This window comes from Cupressus sempervirens, chromosome 3 (genome assembly GCF_028749045.1).
Source record: "Cupressus sempervirens isolate cs-2001-9-10 chromosome 3, ASM2874904v1, whole genome shotgun sequence".
Lineage (NCBI taxonomy): Eukaryota > Viridiplantae > Streptophyta > Pinopsida > Cupressales > Cupressaceae > Cupressus > Cupressus sempervirens.
Window position 1 is genome coordinate 370,187,246 of NC_143120.1, and position 22,968 is coordinate 370,210,213.

Below are 22,968 nucleotides of genomic sequence, written 5' to 3' on the forward strand. Positions count from 1 at the left end.
ACAATGTGAATGTTTCCACCATTAAAACCAGAGAGCCAACACTTTAAGTATTCAATGATAAACTTATCAAATTCAATGAATAGAACAATAGATTTAAGTATGCCTACTTACTTTCTATTCAACTTTGATTAAAACCATTACAAAATTTGGAAGCATTCGGCTTCAACCAAAAAACCCTAAAATAACCCTAAAACTTTAAACTGGTAAAACTTGCAGCTCTAATGGCTACATACAATAGTGCCTAGAGCAATCACTGCTTCAAAGGACAAATCTAACAATAATAATAACTTACAGAATGAACAAGAAGAAACACATGCAATTGTAGACACGACAACAATTCCTTCTGTCTTTTGAACTTGACTTGATCTGCTGATCAACTTCTTCACAGCTCTGCTCTGCAACTCTTCTGATCTCTCTGATCTGCTAAGCTTTGATTCTTAGAACTAATCGAATGAATCAATACATTCCTTTTTGTCTCTTCCAAAATGTTTTCCCCCTCTTTTCCAATTTGAAACTCACCTACTTGCATTAAATTTTCTAACGGTTGTGCAAGTCGTCGAGGATGGTAGGTGGGCATTTGGCTCGAGGGGCAACCAATTTGTAGCATTAGATATTTCAACATTGTTCCACTCCAATCTGGACGCTACATAAACAGGGCTTCCATTTCCATCCCTGATATCATAGATATACACAAATGGCTCTTTTCACTCTTGTTCTGGTAGTTACTTCCATAGTCTACATTTTCTGTCAATTGTCGACAAATTCTGCATCCCCAAAAGCTCTAGTCGCTCCCATCACAAAGGACGACAAAGCCTTGTGTTACACAGTGGAAACCCAACAGAAAACCCTTCTACAGAAGCAACATTTAATTGTTGATCTCACCACCGACTAATCCACACCTATCTCCTCAGGAATAGTATAAAATAATTCTCCACCTACACTCCCACCCTTGCAGCCAATCCCTTTGCAATTTGTATGAATACTTGGGTTGCACAATTTGTTTCAACTCCACGAGACCGGCTGCTACAACAAAACCTGTGCAGTTCCGGAAGTAACCAGCTATGAGCTGGCATGTGACATGGCAGCAGTGCACGGATTTGAGACCTGGTTGGTAATTTGGCTTTTTAAAAAGCTTCTAGGGTTTATGAAGGATTTTATGCTGGTGGTTACTATTTGATCGCACATAAGTGATTGATAAATCATTAAAATTATTTGTTTACAATTCAATTTTGTGGTAGTCTGAATCATGTTCTGGGTTTTATTGAGAAGGCCGAGGAGTTGAAGGCCAAGGGCATGGATGGCATAATTCTCATCAGTGGTATGTATGAATTTTTCTAGAACTATATAATAATTTAGATATTTAGATATGTATTCAAAATATTTCCAAGGTTGTAGAAAGGGTTCCTCAATGGATTGGGGAGTGCCTCTGTTCTAGATGGACAATTCATATTATGAGGCGTAATAGAAAGTTTTTGGTGAAGATGATGTTGGGTAGGTATTTTCTAAGTCTAAGCTGGAAAATAGATATAAAATAAAGACAATTTCAGGCGTTGAAAATATTTTTGAGCTTTTTCACATGGAACATTAATAGTCTTATTAATCATTGATTCATTAACATGATATTATTGTATTTTTCACCAACATCATGTTTTCATGTACTGATATTGTAGACATACCATAGGATGCCCCCTAAAAGTGATTCTCACTCAGAATGCAATAATTTGTATTTCATTTCTTTGGATTAGAGATTTGTGGCTATAATTGTTATGCCACTGGCCCTGAATTCTACATCACCACCACATTTTTTTAGACTCACAAACATTCGTCTATGATTGTTATACCATAAGCGCTTTTCATGTTTATGGTAGAGTATTGAGTTGCTTTATTTGTAGAACTTAAGTCGGGATCACACTCTTATTGCAATAATCAGTTCATTTTTTAACTTTTTGCTACACTTATTTTCAAATTTTTATTTATTTAGGGCATACAGCTTAGATTCCCCCGCAACTTTGTTGAATTTTAAATGTCCATAGAATTTCAGGTTCCATTCCCTCCATTTATGCACTTCGATGCGCTATATAACTCGTGCCTTCTCCTTTCTCTTTTATATGGGCTACTCTGTTCTAGCATTTGTCACTTCTGGGGTTGTTCTCACATTGAAACATCAACGGGTTTCTTTATCAAACTTGTCAACTTGAAAGTAAAACAAAACATCTACAACCATATAGTTTCCCTCTCCCTATCCTGCAAAGTATGTGTTAACACCGTTTTGCTAAGTTCTCGATCTTTATCTTAGGGACTAGGGAGCAGTGGGCATGGATCCTTAACTGCTGAATATTGTTAAATTTATGAAGAACTAGAACAATTTTACACACATTAATGTGACCTTTATTCTTTGGCTTGGATTTTTCTATTGCCAGGGAGCAAATTGCAATGTTAATTTTATTTGTATTTTTCTGTTTCAACCTTTTTCTTAATATCCTTAGCTCAAAATGTTTTCTTCTGGAGTGTTGATGTTGCACCTATATGTGATCCAGTACATCTATTTCTGATAAAATATTGCAATGTTATTTAATTCATTTCTCTATGTTGTTTACTTTATCTTTTGAATATAATGAGCTAGAAATGTGTTGTCCTTAAATGCGCATTTGCATGTATAAAAATTGGATGATTTTGCCTATTGCATTGATGTTTTTAGAAGACATTTCACAACACTTTATTGATTAGTACATAGGGGCTTTACTAGATTATATTCCACTAGTTTTCTCAGTAAAATATATAATGTTTGATGTCATAACTAATGTACTGTTAGTCATTTGTGTATGACATGCAAACGTTCATCTTATCTGGATCATTTTGATGCAAGTTCTTTTATCTAATAAATTTTTGTCATATTGCTATCAGGATTTTATTGTGTGATTTTTGAGTCAAACTTATTGACCCAAGTTTCTTGAGTAGTGATTCAACATGAATCCATCTTTCACCAGAATAAATGGAACACTTAGCACTCATTGGATCTAGATGATGCTCACAGGGGTGAAGCACCAAGACTTCTCAGGAGGTCACCCATCCTAGTACTACTCCAGCCTGAGGGTGCTTAACTACAAAGTTTCTTCCATGGTTAAACCCAAAGCTTGCAACCCCATTTGCAAAACCTTCACCAAGTGTTGTGCCTTATGAACCATTCATTAGAAAGCCCCTTAAGCTCATCAATTGATAAGTAGGAGATAATTTCCACAACAAGTCAAATTGTGATATTGCTATCAAGATTAAATGTGTGATTTTGAGTCAAACTCATTGACCCATGTTTCATGAGTAGTGATTCAACATGAATCCATCTCTCATGAGAATAAATGGAACACATAGCACTCATTGGATCTAGGTGATGCTCACAAGGGTGAAGCACCGAGACTTCTCGGAAGGTCACCCATCCCAGTATTACTCTAGCCTGAGCACGCTTAACTATGAAGTTTCCTCCATGGTTAAACCCAAAGCTTGCAACCCCATTTGCAAAACCTTCACCAAGTGTTGTGCCTTATGAACCATTCATTAGAAAGCCCCTTAAATTCACCAATTGATAAGTAGGAGATAATTTCCACAACAAGTCAAATTGTGATGTTGCTATGAGGATTTAACTGTGTGATTTTGAGTCAAACTCATTGACCCATGTTTCATGAGTAGTGATTCAACATGAATTCATCTGTCATGAGAATAAATGAAACACTTATTACTCATTAGATCTAGGTGATTCTCATAAGGGTGAAGCACGGGTACTTCTCGAGAGGTCACCTATCCCATTACTACTCCAGCTTGAGCATGCTTAACTACGAAGTTTCCTCCATGGTTAAACCCAAATTTCGTAACCCAATTTGCAAAACCTTCACCAATTGTTGTGCCTTATGAACCATTCATTAGAAAGTTCCCTAAGCTCATCAATTGCTAAGTAGGAGATAATTTCCATAGCAAGTCAAATAATGGGCAAAATCGTATCCAAACAACAAGCATGCCAAATTTCTTGCTGATGGTTTTGCAAAGTATACCCATGTATTGGGTCTGGAATTAGATTTGTCAGAAAGACTGGGAATCAGATTCCAAAGGTTTGCTATAGTTTGTGATGATCTTGAGGTCAAAGTTGCAAACATTGAGGAAGGTGGGAGTTTCAAGATTTCAAGTATTGAAGACGTTCTCAAAGTGCTAGGCTACTGCTTTGGTTAGTTGTACAACTATCTATTTTGTAGAATTATCAATAATGGTATTAGGAACAAATTATTATGGTACCATGGTATAAGATACTGAAAAAGACATGATATTTTTGATATTTATGAATTATAGAGTCCAAATATTTTGAGCTTTCTATTAGATTTATAAATAATATCTGGCATTTGTTGGTTATTTTGTAGAACTTTGTGATAATGGTTTTCTGGAATAGGAAATTGAGTTAACTACTGTATACTATTTTGAGTTAAAAATTTATTAGTTAAGGAACTTCCAAATGGTTATTGGCATCTAAATGTTTTAAATTGGTGCCTTCTATTTGGAGTTAATTTTGTCTCTGTTTTTTTATTTTTTCTTGTGAATGAGTACATGTTTAAGGTGCTACTACGAATGATAAAAGAAATCTGTGCCAACTTTTTCTTTGTGATGTGTCTATTTTATTGGTGACACACCTAACTTGTTATGTTTGTGTATTTAATAGTATTGTTCGGGATCCCACCACTTGAAAACCATGTCCCCTTATGAGGGGCTAGCATACACCAAAAAAAAGGAAAGAGAAAGCCATGTCCCCTTATATGGTGATATTTTTGAGACTTGGAGGGGATATCCTTCACACCACCGTTGCCTCGATCAAAGATGCTGCCGGGTTGCTTGCTATCTGAGATATGCCATTACATATTAATTGCTTAGTTACCGAATTCGTGTGTTGGACATCGGATCCAGATTTGGGTCTGATCTGGGTTCGGATCCGCATGTGGACCCACGTGAAAGGGAGAAAAATAAGTGTTTAAGGTGGGCCCAATGAAGTTTTTTAATATATAATTTTTGTGCAAATCCTAAAAAGGACCCTTTAAGTCATGATGCAAGTTCATTTACACTCACATTTGCTCTCTCATTTTGCTAGTATGAAGTTGTGTCATAGGATTTGGCGAACTTCATGCATGAAGTTTGAAATTTCTTGAATTTCAGCATAATTTAATTTTTTAAAAAAATTCTTCCTCTACTTTGTAAGGAACCATTGATTGACTTTTCATTTTAATCATTCCATAGTTTAAAAAAAATAAAGTGCAATTAGGGCAGTCCACCGATAGAAAAGTATTCACAACAAATAATCTAGTCTAATGGCAACAACACTTTAGACGCATGAGACTAATTAAAAAGAACTCCATAGGGTAAACATGCTTCTCATCAGGGTAGAAAATTATAGATCATTGTCTGGCATAGGATTCACGGGCTTAAAGACTATGTAATAAATTGATGGATCTATTGTTGTCATAGCTAAAATAGGGGCAAACGTTGGCCATGAAAGGAGAGCCATGGTCTTGGAGGAACTAGAGAATAGTGCCCATGCTATCCTTCACCGATAGCTAGCTTTTCTGAGACTGTCGAGCTCTGTTTTGATAACGACAAATTGTCATTCATGCTTATCACTACTCTCATGTTCAATAGACATTTAAATTTTTGTTTAATGTTTAATTTTATAAATTTGCATTTCATTTTGTTTTTACTTTTACTTTGTCTTATAATCTTTTTAATTTTTTTAGTAATCTAAAAGAAAAATTATTATTTTATAAGAATATTAATATTTTATGAAAATATTGATATTTTATCATAATTATTTATTGTTTATGTGTAATCTTAAATGTAGTAAATCAAATTTGTTTTTTTTTTTTTTTAATTTAAATTTTATTTTTTGAAATTAAAATAAAATATCAATATATTTTGCATTTATGTTATAAAATGATAAAGTTAAATTACTATATTTTGTTCTATAAGTTTAATGTTTTTAAAATTATAAACAACTTTTATTTATATTTATTTTTAAAATGTGATATTCTTTTATAAAGATTTCAAATCTATGTTGTAATGTTAAACTATCTTGATAATTTAGTGGACATACTTATATTATTTAAAATACTAAAAAAAACTCTATAAAGCGAATTTAATGTTGATTTTTTTTTTTCAATTTTTTAAAACTTGTCGAACTTCATTCAAATTTCATAGTCATCGAATTCGAACCTTGTGACTTAAGTTTGAAGTAAAGTGCTTGGATTCGAAGGAGATTAGTTTTGGAGCTCCAAATACCTTGCAAGAAGTGTTTAAGGTATGCATTTCAACCATATTCTTTAGTTCTTTCATAGATTATTGATTTATTTCAAGTTTTCCAAATTTTCAAGTTTTTGTGTAAGTGCTAAGCATGATTTTCTTTCATTTTTTTTTTCTAGATTGTAAAATTAGAAAAATGAGTAGTCAAGGTTCAGTGGGTGGGGTTGGATCACCAAGCTTCAAAATTGATAAGGGGTCTCCTTTATGGAGACACACAACAAGAATCACACAATTTCTTGGGGGTGGGACATACATATCAAAATGTAGTTACGCAATGTATAACATATAAGCTCCTATTCTTGAGTGAAACTACATTTTTTGGGCCTTGTTAGTGAAGGAATTAACATGTGTCAGTGTAGTGGACCATATAAGAAGGGATTACCATCTGCACAAATAGCAACATTAGCAAAAGAGCTAGAAGATGCTGATAGAGCAATTGCAAAAGCAGAACGTGGTGCTTCCAAAAGAACAAATACACGAACACAAACATCCAATCAAACAAGCACAAGAACCCATCCTTTTTTGCTTATGCCAACTACAAATGCCGAAGATGTAGATCCATCTCCTCTCACTTGCAAGAGAGACCCACTAGATAGGGCATTCCAAAATGAATTGAGAGACATTACTGATCACAAAATTGGACATTTAATTGCAAATGGTGTTTCATTTAATTTTGTGAGATCACCTTATTTTAGGGAGATAGTGCAAGCAATAAATGAAGCACCCCATGGTTACAGACCACCTAGTTATGAGAAGTTGTGTACTACCATATTACATGATGAGAGGAAATCTATAGAGGTTGAACTTCAACTAATAAGAGATTCTTGGGTTCAATCAGGTGTGCTAATTATTTTGGATGGGTGCAAAGATTGTAGAAACCGTCCATTGATCAATGTTATTGATGTATGCCCTAAGGGGACAATGTTCTTGAAGGCAATTGATTGTGAAGGGAAAGTGAAAGATTCATAATTTATTTCATGCATGCTCATTGATGCCATAGTCAATGAGTCTTGATAATGTTGTTCAAGTGGTCATAGACAATGCAAAAGTTTGTAGGGCTGCAGGGATAATTGTAGAGTCTAGATATGATCATATCTTTTGGGCACCATGCGTTGTCCACTCTCTCAATTCGGTGATAAAATCAATTAGCACCGAAATAGATTGGGTGAAAAAAGATATATGAGGAGGTTGAAGAGATTCAAATGTTTGTGACAAATCACTGCATCACAAGAAATTTTTAGTAGTTTCTCGAACTTGGAATTATTGAAGGTAATATTGTAAATTTAAATTCAATTATATTTATTGGATTCCATTTTATATATATATATATATATATATATATATATATATATATATATATATATATATATATATATATATATATATATATATATATATATATATATATATATATATATATATATATATATATATATATATATATATATATATATATATATATATATATATATATATATATATATATATATATTTGTTTGTTTACATTGACATGTTTTAATTTTTAAATATATTACTAACTTGAGTCTAACATGTTCTTAATTTGGTGAAACTTGCTTTGCCTCACACAAACATCTTGAGACAACTTATGAAGGTAAAGGAAGCATTGAAACAGATGGTCATTAGGTCGCAATGGGACGTTTGGAAGAATTCCAATATAGAAAGGGCCATAAATGTGAGAAGAATGATACTATATGAGAATTGGTGGGGTCTTGTGACTTATGTGTTGGAAGTCACTGATCTAATAATGGCAATGCTTCGCTTTGTAGACAGTGATGAACCATGCCCTGGGGATATTTATGATTCCACGGACATTATGTTGGAAAATATTTAAATGATAAGTTCTACTCTCTTTTACAATAATTGTTTATTTGAGAGATATCTAGATTCTAAAGTTTAAATTGACATAATCACTAATTATAATTATTATTCATATCTCATATCCTAGGTCATACAGACAAGGGAGAGACACCTTTTACAACAAGGTGGAAGCAATTGTTCATCATCGATGGAACAATATGACCACACCTTTGCACCTCCTTGCATGTGCTCTATCCCCAAGGTACTGTAGTGCTTATCAAATGCTTGTGCTTATGTTATCCAATGTTTGTGTTATTGATATTTGATAGTGCTCAATTTTCTTTCATTACCCCTAAGTACTATAGTGCAGATGTACTTCGCTGTCCAGGTAGAGTGAAACACCATTTAGAGATGTAAAGATTGTAAATGGGTCTAAGAGGGCACTAGCTAAAATATGCCATGATCTTGGAATTGGGGCAATTGTGAGGAGTGAATTTTCTGCCATCATCTCAGGTGAGAATTTCCAACCTATTGTTATAGCAAACAAAAGCAGGATGGATTCTATTAAATGGTGGCACCTTCATGGGCAAGCCTTCACGTACCTCGAACCTCTTGCCATAAAGGTCCTATTCCAAGTAAGTTTGTGAAATTTAGCACCCAAAGTTGATTTCTTAAGCTTAAAGTTAACACTATCAACTCCTTGATTTTATCTTGATTGTTGTATTGATATTTTTCAAATATATCTTTAGGTTGCCAACTCTTCTACAAATTGGAATTGGAGTACTTACTCCTTTATCCACTCAGTCAAATGCAATCGGTTGGCTGAAAAAACAAAAGATCTTATGTTCATTCACAACAATTTGCACTTGTTGTCACAGAAAGATTCTAAGTACAAGAAGGGGCCCGAAAAGCTTTGGGATGTAGCACCTGAGACTCTTGATTTAGAAATGACCATCCAAGATCTTGCTAGATCCACTTTGATTGATGTGGATGATGAGGAGCAGGATTATGAGTTCACAATCCTGTGTAATACTAGTGGATGTGGTTTGTGTTCCTCTAATGATACAGATATAGCACTTGCAGCTTATTAGTACCCCTCTAATGTAGGTTTTCTTGAAAATCTATTTGATGAGTAAATTAAAAACTTTAGTCTTGACTCTTGACTCTTTTATGAATAAATCATGTTACAAAATTTAAGTTTAATGATCTATATTTTGAATGGTACAAACTTTCACTTTTAGTAATTCAATGTGAAAATGTTGATTTTCTTTATAATTGTAAAAATAGAACAATTATCAATTATACTAGATTCATAGATGCATACTAGAATCATAGATTCATACTATGGAATGATTTAGTTTTAGAATTATGTATATTTCTCTTATTTTTTAGTGTATATATATACTATGAAATGATTTAGCTTTAGAATAATGTATATTTCTCATATTTTTTAGTATATATATATATATATATATATATATATATATATATATATATATATATATATATATATATATATATATATATATATATATATATATATTCATACTATGAACTAATTTAATTTTATAATTATGTATATTTCTCTTATTTTTAATATATATAATGCACACACACACACACACACACACACACACACACATATATGTGTGTGTGTGTATGTATGTATGTATATATATATGTATATATATATATATATATGTGTATGTGTGTGTGTGTGTGTGTGTGTGTGTGTGTGTGTGTGTGTGTGTGTGTGTGTGTATGTATGTATGTGTGTATATATATATATATATATATATATATATATATATATATATATATATATATATATATATATATATGTATGTATGTATATATGTATATATATGTGTGTGTGTGTGTGTGTGTATATATATATGTGCACGAATCCTCCTTGAATCATAATTGGGGGAAACAATTCTAGTTCTACGAATTTGATTCATGTGCCTACATCTGATTCATTTCTCGAATTGACAACTACGATTAATTGTAACATTTATCTTTGTGAAAACTAGTGTAGCTTTCATGGGGCACCTGTAGAGATGTTATATTGCAGATTTTGCCTTGAAGATTCCAATTCACCTTAATTTGTATATCAGTGCCACCCGCCTGGCATTAGACCACCATCATCCTCTTTCCAACCCCAAATTTTAGCCTTCGGTTTCCTGTACTTGAAACTTGCCCCTTGTCAAGAAACTTATGGAACATGTTGTATTATTTGTGTATATTCTTTTTATTATTACTAATATGTTATGCTTTCAATTTGCATTTAATAATACTTTCTATTGCAAAGTTAGAGCGTAAGTTGTTATCTATTGAATGCTCTAGTACTTTGATCTTCCAACTCTAGTGAACCTAAATATTCATGTCCATGAAAGTATTTATAAGAGAAAATAATGGTAAGAATACATGCAATGACAATATAATTCAGTTCTCATTCTCCAGAACACAAACATGCATTGTTTAGTTTATATGTGATGCATGAGCATCTTGGGTTTCCTTGCTATCTTGCTCATCTTTGTTCATTTTGTCTGTTATTGCTGAGTTTCAGTGGTTTTGGAGTTGCAGTTGTTGCCAAGTTGTTTAGTATTGATCAAGTTGTCTAGTATTGACCAAGTACTTTGGTGACCGAGTGTTTCTTCATGTGCTGAGTGATCTTGATATTAGATGATGCTTAGTTGCTTCTTTGATTGAGGTTGTCTATGATTGTTTCTTAGTATGAGCTGACTTATGTATTTAATTTGGATCGTGAATTTAATGTTAGGATCTTGTCTTGGGATGTGTACAAACCTTTTTAAGGCTAGCCTTCTATTGTCTAAAATCTTTTGTAAGCCATTTTGGAAAGTATAAATAGGGGCATTTAGGCTTAGGTTGGAGATCACTTAGAGAGTGAAAGAGAAGATGATCCTAGAGGAGCGAGTTAGAGATGGATCATGGATTGAAGTAGTATTTTGTATTTGGTTGTAACCCAGAAGGCCTTATAGCTGGGCATCTATGTTGATAATTTGATGAATTAATAAAACATTTATTGATCTATCTCCTTGGTGTTTTTCTCTGTGTTGTTCACTTTTATTGTGTTTACTCAGTGAGGTGGTTGGATAGTTAGGTGTGTATTGGGCCCTAGCTGTTCAGATCCTCCTTTTGTCAGGTGTTATTAGAGCTTGAGGTTCATCCTTGTGAAAATTGGATCGTATGGAACCCTAAGTTGAATTTGGTTATAGGGTGGCATATCTGTGGATTTGACCTATAATTTGTAGAGGGTTACAATCTTGCAAGAACCCATTTGCAAAGATGGTTCAAGGTAGAGGAAATGCCAACACTACTATTATGGACATGTTGAGACAAATTGCAGCCATATTAGATGCTTTGGAGACAACCCATATGAGAGGAGCACATATTGATGATGTGAGCAATGACACCAAACCCTAATCTAGAACTTGAGGAAGATTAAAATGAGGAAAGATTGTTGAGAGTATTGTCTAGGGAACATTCAAAGCCTATTGTGGAAGTTGTTCCTTATGATGGAAAATTGGACACCAATGTTGTGTTGGATTGCATCTCTGATTTGGGAAGTTCTCTGAGTTTGAAGACACTCCTAATAATAAGAAGATGAAGATTGCAGTCATTAGGTTGAAAGGTCATGCCTCACTATGGTGGGAGTATTTGTAAACTAATAGACATAGAAGGGGAAAAGAGAAGATCGATACCTGGTTGAAAATGGTAAACAAGGTGAAGAAGAAGTTCCTTCCTATTGATTAAAACAAGTTAGCTTGTCGAGGAAAATGTAAAATATGAGACAAAAGGACATGACTATGAAAGGGTACACTAAGGAATTCTATAGATTGGATATAAGATTTGGACATGTGGATGATGAGGTTGAGAAAGTTGCAAGGTATATAAATAGATTGAGATGTGGAATTCAAGATGAGATAAGCTTTGTGAAATTGGAAAGTGTGGAAGAAGAATACCAATATACCTTGAAAGCTGAGGAGATCTTGACAAAGAAGCATGGATAAAGACAGAGAGGTAGAGGTGGTAGATTTCAAAGAGATAGAGGTAGATCTTATGGAGAAAGTGACAAATTTGATAATTTTGTGCAAGGTAAGGGAAAATCTGAGTGGAAAAGTGATGATGAGGGCAACACTAAATGGAAGGTGGTAGTTTTTATCGAGGAGGTACTAGTTCTTACCGAGGAAGAGGTAATTCTTATTCTAGAAGAGGATTTTGTGGTAATTGTTTCATATGTGGGAAAGAAGGGCATAGATCCTTTGAATGTAGATACTCTAGTGAAAACGAAATGGTAGCAGAAATTCAATGGTGCAAGGTGCATTTGTGCATCCTTAGAGTGATCTTGAGGTTGGAGAAAATCTAATGGTAAGAAGAACTCTATGTAGTGAGAAAATAGAGGATAAATAACCTGTTCATAGGAGAAGTCTTTTCAAGACCAAATATAAGATAGTTGGAAAATGCTACAAAGTGATAATTGACAATGGCAGTTCAACAAATTTGGCATCAAAGGAGCTGGTTACAAAGTTGTAGTTGCAGAGGCTGAAGCACCCTAAACCTTATCATGTTACATGGATCAGGGATGCGCATAAGATATTGGTAAGTGAACAATGTGTTGTGAAATTAAAGATTGGGTATTACTCTAACGAGATTCTATGTGATATTATGCCTATGGATTGTTGTCATATTTTGTTGGGTAGAGCTTGGCAATATGATAAACATGCTGTGTATGATGGAAGATTGAATCAATATAACATTTGGATGAATGAAGTTGTGGATACATTGATACCTTTCTTTGAATCTCTCGATGAGAAAAAATGTACTACTGTAAGTATTTTTAATGGTTAGTGGGAAACAATTCAAGAATGAAATGAAAAAGACTTGTTTATTTTGCTATAATTCCTCGAGGACTAATTTGTGATAGTTGAGTGATAGAGTATAGTAATGACTCAGCAACAAATAACAACTAAATAGTAGAAAAAGGTAGAGGCTGAATGACAAGAAAAACTGGTAGTGTTAGCCAAGTACCAACATAAATTGAAAGCTTGTTGGATAAGTACAAAGAAATTGTTGTGGAGGATATACCTGTTGGTTTACCAACATTGAGAAGTATAAGTCATTGCATGGATCTGATTCTTGGAGCTAGTTTTTTGAATAAAGCACCATATAGGTTAACACATAGAGAACGAAGGACTTAACATAAAAGTGCAGTAATTGTTGCAGAAATGTTTGATCAGAGAAAGTTTTAGTTCATGTGCTGTACCTACTGCATCAACACCTAAGAAGAATGGAGAATGGAGAATGCACACTAATTCTAAAGCTATTAACAAGATCATAGTGAAATATAGGTTTCCTATGCCGATGATGGATGACAATGGTTTGTTTGAGTGAAGTAAAGTATTTTACCAAGATTGATTTGAAGAGTGGTTATCATTAGATCAGAATCAGAGAAGGTGATGAATGTAAGACTATTTTCAAGACAAAAGATGGTTTATATGAATGGTTGATAATGCCTTTTGGTTTGATTAATGCACCTAGTACTTTAATGAGATTAATGAATGAAGTTCTCAAATAATTCTTGAGTAAGTTTGTGATTATTTATTTGGATGATATTTAGATATTTAGTCAAACTAAGGAAGAACTAATTGAGCATGTTAAGCAAGTATTGCATTGACTGAAAGAGAAGCTATTGATTAATTTGAAAAAGTGTTTCTTTACGCCAGAAGATATTGTGTATTTGTGATTTGTGATTTTAGTTGATGGTTTGAGAATGGATCCTGAGAAGGTTAAAGCAATTTTGGAATGGCCTACACTTGAGAATGTGGGTGAGGTAAGATCATTTCATGGTTTGGCTAGTTTCTATAGAAAGTTTATAAGGAATTTTAGTTCTGTTTGTAATGCTATGAATGAGACAATGAGAGGAGATAAAAAAGATTTTAAGTGGACACATGGGCCTGACAAGAGTTTTGAGACTTTAAAACAATAGGTTGTTGAGTTACTTGAATTGGCTTTGCATGATTTCAAGAAAGTATTTCAAGTCGAATGTGATGCAAGTGGCAATGAAATAGGAGCTGTGTAGAGTCAAGAAGATAAACTTGTTGCTTTCTTTAGTGAAAAATTGAATGATTCTAAAAGTAAGTATTTTGTGTATGATCAAGAGTTTTATGCTATTGTTCAAGCCTTGAAGAAATGGAGACATCATTTGACTCCTAAGGAGTTTGTATTGTATACTAATCATAAAGCTTTACAATATTTAGGAAGTCAACATAAGTTGAACTAGAGACATATAAAGTGCGTTGAGTACTTGCAAAGTTTTAAATTTGTGATCGAGCATAATAATGGAGTTACTAATCGAGTTGTCGATGCATTGAGCAAAAGACGTTCTTTGTTGACTGAGAATAAGGTTGTCGTTCTTGGTTTTGATGAGATGAAGAAGTTGTATGATACTGACCCTAATTTTTTTGAGGCATGGAGAGAGTACAGAGCACCAAAACTATCAAGTCAAATGAGTAAGTATGATGAGTTTCATTCAAGAAGGTATGTTGTTCAAAGGAATTCAATTGTGTATACTAAGAAGTTCTATGAGGGTTAATTTGATTAAGGAAAATCATTGCGGTGGATTCGCTGGATATTTTGGAATTGATAAGACACTGAGTTTTTTTAAGGATAAGTATTATTGGCCATAGATGTATATGGATGTTCAAAAGTTTGTAAGGAGTTATGGAGTTTGTCAAGTTGCAAAAGGGATAAGTTAGAGTACTAGATTGTACGCACCTATTTTTGTTCCCGAGAAACCTTGTAGTGACATTATTATGGATTTTGTTGTTGGATTACCTGATAAAACAAGAGGGTATGATTCCATATTTCTTTTTGTGGAAGATGACACATTTCATACGATGTAAGAAGACATCAGATGTGCATATTACTGGGATTTTCTTCAAAGAGATTGTTAGATTGCATGGATCACCCACAAGTATTATTTCTGATAGAGACAATAAGATTTTTGGTTAATTTTGGAGGACTTTGCGGATAAAAATGGATACTGAGTTGAAGTTTAGTTCTACATTCAATCCACAAAAAGATGGACAAACAAAGGTTGTGAATAAAAGCTTGGGTAATTTGTTGAGATGTTTAGTTGGAGATAAGTCAAGTAATTGAGATATGGTATTGGCACAAGATGAGTTTGCATATAATAATTCTATGAATAGGAGTACAAGAAAAAAAAACTTTTCAGATTGTTACTAAAATGCAGCCTAGAGGTATATTCTTATTTGACGGATGTTGGTGAAGAGAAGTGAAGTGTTGAAGGGGAAGAATTAGCTAGTTTTATGAAATCTTTGCATGAGGAAGTAAAGTTGAGATCGAAAAAGAGTAATCAAAAGTATAAGGAGAATGATGATAAGTTTTAAATACATCATGTTTTTTAAGTTGGTGACAAGGTGATGGTTCATTTAAAGAAAGGAAGACTTTCCATTGGAACATACAATAAGCTGAAAATGAAGAAGTTTAGACCTTATAAGATCTTGGGGAAGTTTGACAAGTAATGCTTATGAAGTTGAGTTACCTGATGACATGGATATATCTCCTATATTCAATATTGTTGATTTGCATAAGTATCATGAGTTAGATGATGAATTTGTTGTACCACATGATTACCCTAAGAAGTAGATTGAATAGGTTGAAAAGATATTAGACCAGAGAGTTGGTAAAATCAAAAGAGGAAAGGATTACTGTGAATATTTGGTGAAGTCGAAGAACAAACTAGTCGAAGATGCTACATGGATTTTTCAATTTGAGTTGGATTCAACTTAGGTTGTGACATCTCAATTTCTTCAACCCCAGTTGTCTGATGCAAGAGCATCCTGAGTTGCCTTGCTATCCTTCCCATCTTTGTTCATTCTGTTTGTTATTGTCGAGTTCTAGTGGTTGCTGAGCTGCAGTTGTCAAGTTTTTTTAGTATTGACTAAGCTGTCTAGTACCAACTGAGTACTTTGGTGGCTGAGTGTTTCTTTATGTGTTGAGTGAGCTTGATATTTGTTGATGCTCAATTCCTTCTTTGAGCGAGTTTGTTTGTGATTGGCTCTTAATATGAGCCAACCTATGTATTTAATTTGGATATGGAATTTAATGTTAGAATCTTGTATTGGGATGTGTGCAAACTATTTTAAGGTTGGCCTTTTATTGTCTAGAATCTTCTGTAAGCCATTTTGGAAAGTGTAAATAGGGATATTTAGGCTTAGGTTAGACATCACTTAGAGAGTGAAAGAGAAAATGTTCCTAGAGGAGCGAGTTTAGAGTTGGATCGTGGATTGAAGTTGTATTTTGTATTTGACTACATCCCAAAAGGCCTTACAATTGGGCATGTATCCTGATAATTTGATTAATTAATAAAGCATTTATTGATCTCTCTCTCCTTGTTGTTGTTCTCCGTGTTGTTTGCTTCCATTGTGTTTACTTAGCAAGGTGGTTAGATAGTTATGTGTGCATCAAGCCCTAGCTATTTAGATCCTCCTTACGTTAATACTTTAGTTTGTAGTGTGCATCGAAGTTAGTGTTGTGATACTATTTTGATCTGCACAATCTTTTCTCTACTTCATGTTGGAGCATAATTTCTTAAATTGATGATCCCTAAACATGTCTTTGTGTTTGTTAAATCAGCGGTGTTACCATTTTGACAATAATTTTCAAAGAGAACATTATAAACATCATGATAATGTTTTCTTTATTAGAACAATCAATATGTTCCCTTGATGCTGGTTTATTTTAAGGGAAACTTAATTTTAGTTCATTAGGTGTAATTTGTAGGGAGACATGATATATTATGGCCATAAAATTTTGTGGCTCCATCCTTAAGTTGCATGCAATTGAGTCTGATTGTTTATGCATGAGTGGGCTTTGATATTAATAGAGCTAGGGGATTGATGTCTTAAAAAAAATGGTCTAGGTGGCCAAAACCTATAGATTGTAAGAGATTAAAAACATGTAAGAGATTGTACAAAACCAACAAGGTGAGAGCGAACCTGATTGATGATGGTTGTGAATGAATAGTACTAGATATCAATATTCTTGTGGTTGGTTCCAAAAAAACTTATGGTACCAGTTAAACATTGGTGTCTTTGTAATTAGTGCTATTTATAAACCAACATATTGACTTGTTGAGGTGTAATGTAAGTAGATAGTGGGTACATAACATAAAGTTCCTCCGAACACTTTTATATATTAATAGTTAGAACATAGGGAGGTGTTTAACTAATATGGTTGGAGTGAAATAATATTTTTGTTAAATCAAATAGATTATCAGGACATGTCAGAATTTTATAGCAGGGGGGAAATTAGAGCTCCTATAAGTGAAAAATGGATCGTATAGTTTTCAATAATATGAAAGCCAACAAGTAGGCATTAAAATAAAATAGTTCTTGTATAGTTTTGATTAATATGGAAGCCAACAAGTAGACATTAAAATCAACATCAAGTTTTATCTTTAAGTCAAATTCAACTTCAATCAAAGTTTAGTTACTCTAAAGAATGAAAGATTATGCATATATATCTCTAAGAAGAGTTTCATGGGTAGCAATTGTTTGCTACATTTCTTGTCTAGCTCAATATATATGTGTGAGATTTCCTGTATCACAATTTTTTGCTTTTTTATTTCATTGTTGCACCTGATAAATTCAATAACCATGTGCTTTAGTGCTTTACTTTTAAGAAAAAAATTCTTAGAAAGTTTACCACTGTTGCTTTACTTGGGAATATTTAACATTATGTTCAAAATAGGTTGAATTTAGTTATTATGAACACCTTATTGATGATGAAAAACTAGTTTTCATAGTATCTACTATAATCCAAAATGTATGTTTATCATCTATAAATGCATTTTTTAGGTAATTAGATTTTGTAGTACATGAAATGATGAACAACTACATAGCGTGAAAATGAATGTTAATATACTAGTTTGGATTTCTTTCCCCCGTTAAAAAATATTTCAACTTGACTAGACCTTTTGAGTAGCTGTTAAGTCTTGCATGATTTACCAATAGTTTGACATGCTCGAGTTTCTGCCAAAAATTCTTTCAACTAGTCATTTTATTTTGAGTATAAAGTTAAAAAAAAAAATCCTACTTAGAGTTGCTTGCACATAATTTTTGACAACAACATTTAAATGTTTGGCCAATACATTTTTGTGTCCAAAATAAGATTTTTTTTTGTAACAGAGCATATTCAATTTACAAATAAATTTCACTTTGTTTTCTGCTCCTGAAACCCTATATATGGTTTGAAGTAGAAATTTATCCCACAAAAATATATAAAGGAACAAATACTAATATACTTATTTAAGAGCAACAAGGTGATAGGAATTGAATCCCACTATTCACAAAGGTTGCAATTGCTATAGGGGATAAGATTCTAGATGTGAAAGTTATCCTACACTTCTTTAATCTACACCAAGTTTTCCAAGCTTCTCTTTATTCTACCATAGCTGGTAAGAAGATTATTTTATCGACATTCCCTCAGCCTACAGTTATACCTCTTAGTAATTTGGGTTTTTGTTTCAGTTTACAGCCTGGTTTGTTTAAGGTTTTATCATGGTGGTGGTGCCATTTTATTATACACAAGTGGTTTATGTTGCCTCAGCCTATGATTATACCTCTTGGTAATTTGGGTTTTGTTATAGTTTATAGGGTTATATTATTGTGGCATTTTATTGCACATAAGTTGTTTATATGCCATCATTATTATTACCATATGGCATTTTATTGCACACAAGTAGTTTATATGTCATCATTATTATTACCATATATAATTTATTTTGGTTGTTGCAGTCAAAAGCATCTTTTGGGGTTTGTTGAAAAGGATGAGGAATTGAAGGAATTTACAAGTTGTCATTATGATTACCATTTACTAATGAGTCGGATTACATACTTCTCATTAGTGGTATGCACTATGTGTTATTTTATAATTTAGTTTGGTTGTTGTACTCTAAAGCATCTTCTAGAGTTTGTTGAAAAGGCTGAGGAATTTAAGGAATTAATAAGTTGTCATTATTATTACCATTTACTAATGAGAAGGATTACATACTCCTCATTAGTCGTATGTACTATGTGTTTATAATTTAGTTTGGCTATTACAGTCTGAAGAATCTTCTAGGTTTTCTTGAAAAGGATAAGGAATTTGTGAGGCCTCGCCCTGACCCATCTTAGCACTGATGATGCATTATTATTTTGATACTCATGACTCAATACGTCAGAACATTATTTGATGCACTGAACATTATTATGATATTTATGATGTGTGATGCTTTACTTTTAGATATTTGATTTCATCATTTAATGCTTTACGAACATGTATGATGATAAAGTAAATGAATGCAAAACTAACACTTTGATTATATAATTCAAATGATCAGAAGTATGAGTAGAATTAGATAAATACTTGATCATTAGAAAATGGATGTTTTAACTTATATAATTTTTTTGATATGTAAATTTCATAATGCATGTGATTTCTTGAACCTACTGATGTGTGCAATGAGTGTGCAAGACATGTAGCTGGGAAACCTAAAGGAAAGACAGAATTGAACCCCTTGTTTAAATATGCTATCCTTGCATTGTCTATCTTTAAAAGGTTGTTATTTGATTTTATTATTCTCCTAGCTTTTAATTGTTCCTATTAAGTCTTTAAGGCTTAAAATCATTAAATTTAAGTGCCCTAGGGGTAAGGGTATGGGTGGGGAGTACTTTCCACCCCCTTAGCCTCTTAGTTTGACTTTTAGGGTCACTCAAAAGCCCTATTTTCGAGGGATTGCGAAAATTGATTTTCATTTACATGAGTTGGTGACTCCAACTCCATCTTGAGTTTTCTTGAAGTCTAGTTGAGTTAAGGGATGATACTTAGAGGCATTTTGGAGTAGTTTTGGGGTTGTTACCCAATCTCTAGATTTGGAAAAAGTTGGAAGATTGAAGGGAGAAAAGGAAAAGCTCTTCTCAAACCACCATTTTTGCCATAACTGTTTTGGTGAAGGTAGGGATTCTTCACTCCATTAAATTGTTCCTTCATGTTGTCTATGCTTGAATCATGTATAAGTTGTTGTATTCTTCTTTGTTTTTGCTTGCTAGTGTGTTGGGATGGGTTTGGAGGGATTTTTGTTGTTCTTGATGCATTCTTATGCTTGTCTTGATATTTTGTGTTTTGAGATGATTTCATTGGGATTGTTTTGGCATTGGCATCACTCACCCTTGGATAGGGAAGAAGTGGCCATGTACGAGGGTAGGGCCTTAGTTGGACCTCAATGGTGTAGAGTCTCCTCTCATGGTGAGAGGAGGGAAAGAGGGTAGGGTGTATGAGCCCCTACTTGTCATCACATGCCTTGTTTGATATTGTGAATTCTTGATTATGAAAAGGAATGAAAATCCTTGTGGTATTAGCCTTGAAAGGGCCTTGTAGAAGAACATAAGTTCTTGAAGTTTTAGCCTCGAAAGGGCTATGATATGGCATAGTGATTGACGTCTCCCATTGAGAAAATCCACCTCCCCCCTAGTCAGGTTCTATGGTTGGACCTATTGTGAATAATCGGGTTGGGGTGTATGCTTGAATTGTTCTTGATGTTGTGATGATTCACCCAGGTCAGCTCTTGTCTTCTCTTTGTGTTTTCTTGAAGTTTTGAAGGTTTTGGAAGAGAGTACTTAGGAAGGATTTTGAAGAGATTTCATTTGAATTGTAATAGTATGCAAATTGTATTTGAGTTTCGATGTATTGGCAAAGACATCAGGTTTTCTTACTGGTTCTTTCCTGATGGAGCCTTGAACCAGGATGAATAATAGAGAAAGGAAAAGATTATGAAATTCTCCTTGCCATGCTCTCATGTGGTTTTCAAAATTTGGCATACGTATGTGAGAAAATAGAATGATAGATAATGTCCTTGAATTATGAATTTCCAAGTTTTCAATTATGTTAATAGAAGGCAATTTGTTATGTTGAAGTTTTCAAATTGATGTCTAAGTATTAAATGTAATCAAAATCCTTCATTGTGATCACAAAGTTATCAATTTCATTGTTAAGATTCACTATGAACAAAAATCAATTTGATTAAGAAATTATACATCTACTTGGATTCAAAAAAAATGGCTCATATACCTTTGATGTAAGATGAACTATTAAACAAAAAAAATATATAGCAAAGAAAATTATGCCAACACTTAGTCAAAATTGGCTTTCAATTAAAAATGTGCATCTCCAGGTCTAAAAACCCTCTCTGGAAAATGTATGGAGAACATTTTAATCTTCTCCAAGGTCACAGAGAATATTCTTTGTATTATTCTTATAGACTGCAACTAAAATTAATATTAAATCTATAAAATGAATATGAGTTGAATGCATTTTAAAATTAAAATATTTAAATGAGCACTTTGTTGATATTCCTCAACAACAAAACGTTTGTATTAAATCCCTAGGGGCTAGGAGGCAAGACACTAGCTTAGGACTTTATGTCCATTTTAATTTTTAAGTCAAAATAAAATCTAATCCCACCCACTTTATTTTATTTCTCCCATCCCATTTAGGGCTAGGTGTGGCCAAGTCCATCATCTGCTAGCTAGTACGCTAGTACTGTGGTCGAATCATGAGAAGGGGGGGTCAAGGAAGGCAAAGGATAAAATTATTTTAAAAAAAAAGTAACATCTTTAAACTCGCCCCCCAATCTTTCATCTCCCCATGCACAGGATTCTATGCGTGGGCTTCTCCTACACAAGGGACAAGGAAGGGAGGGCAGGCCTGCATTGCGCAGACCTCAGACCGAGCGCTCTCCTTTGGGAGTTGTGGATAGGCCTAGGAAAAGGGAGTTAGAAGGTCTAGGTTAGTATAGGGGTAGGTCTAGGCTAGTTTGTTAGTATGTTAGTTAGTAGATTACAATGTTAGGTTAGTATAGTTAGTTATGTTATATGTAGTTAGACCATATTAAAATTAGTTAGTGATAGATATTAGTTAAATGATAGTTACGTTTTCAGGTTAGCATGTTTGTTATTTTTTTTTAAAGTTTTGTTTAAAAAGGTTAGTTGAAATAATGCTAATATATTATGTTCAAGATTAGTAAGTTTTGTATTGGTTATAGATTGTTAGTTTAGCTTAGTAGTATGTAAATTTTAAATTTAAGATAGTTTAAATTTAAGTGGTAATTAAAATTAGTATTAAATTTGTTTCATTTGAGTTAGTAAAAATTTAATGTTGAGTTAATTTAAATAAGTCTAGATTAGTTTTAGTATGTGCAGACTAGTAATGTTAGAAATTAGATTCATGCTTAACTTTAAATAAGAGTGGCATTATATTAATTAAAGTTTTTTTTAATTCATGTTCAGTTTTAGGATAGTGTGATTAAATGATGTAGTAATATTAATGTTGGTGCTCATGGTTATTTAGTATTAATAAAGTTATGTTAATAATTGTTAATATAGAATTAGTTTTTAACTTCTTGTGTTAGTATTTCTATAGAGTGTTCAGAATAATGTTAGTATTGGGTTTACTTAAGTCTTGATTTAGTTAATGTTTATTTTTAAGTTAGTTTATTTTAGTAGTATTTAATTTAGTCAAGGTTTGTTCTAATTATATTTATGTTAAGTTAGTTTTAGATGTATGTTTAATTTAACTAAGGATTAGTTCTTTTTATTGTTATTACAAAGTGTTTGGATGTTAAAATATTAAATTAGTTTTAATTTAAAAAGTTTTAAATGTGAAATTAGAATAATTAATTAGAACAATTTTACCGTTTTATTAATTAGTTTTATACTATTGTGAGTTTTATAGATCAATTTTAAT

At 32.9% G+C, this 22,968-nt stretch overlaps 1 long non-coding RNA gene across 1 annotated transcript; it reads left to right on the top strand.

Annotated features, from left to right (window-relative positions):
- The first annotated feature begins 515 nt into the window (after positions 1 to 515).
- LOC149566529 (uncharacterized) lies at positions 516 to 19,442 on the top strand. Its single transcript, XR_016361569.1, has 3 exons — positions 516 to 1,107; positions 1,270 to 1,318; positions 18,984 to 19,442. It is a non-coding gene; the product is annotated as an uncharacterized LOC149566529 (long non-coding RNA).
- Positions 19,443 to 22,968: the final 3,526 nt, after the last annotated feature.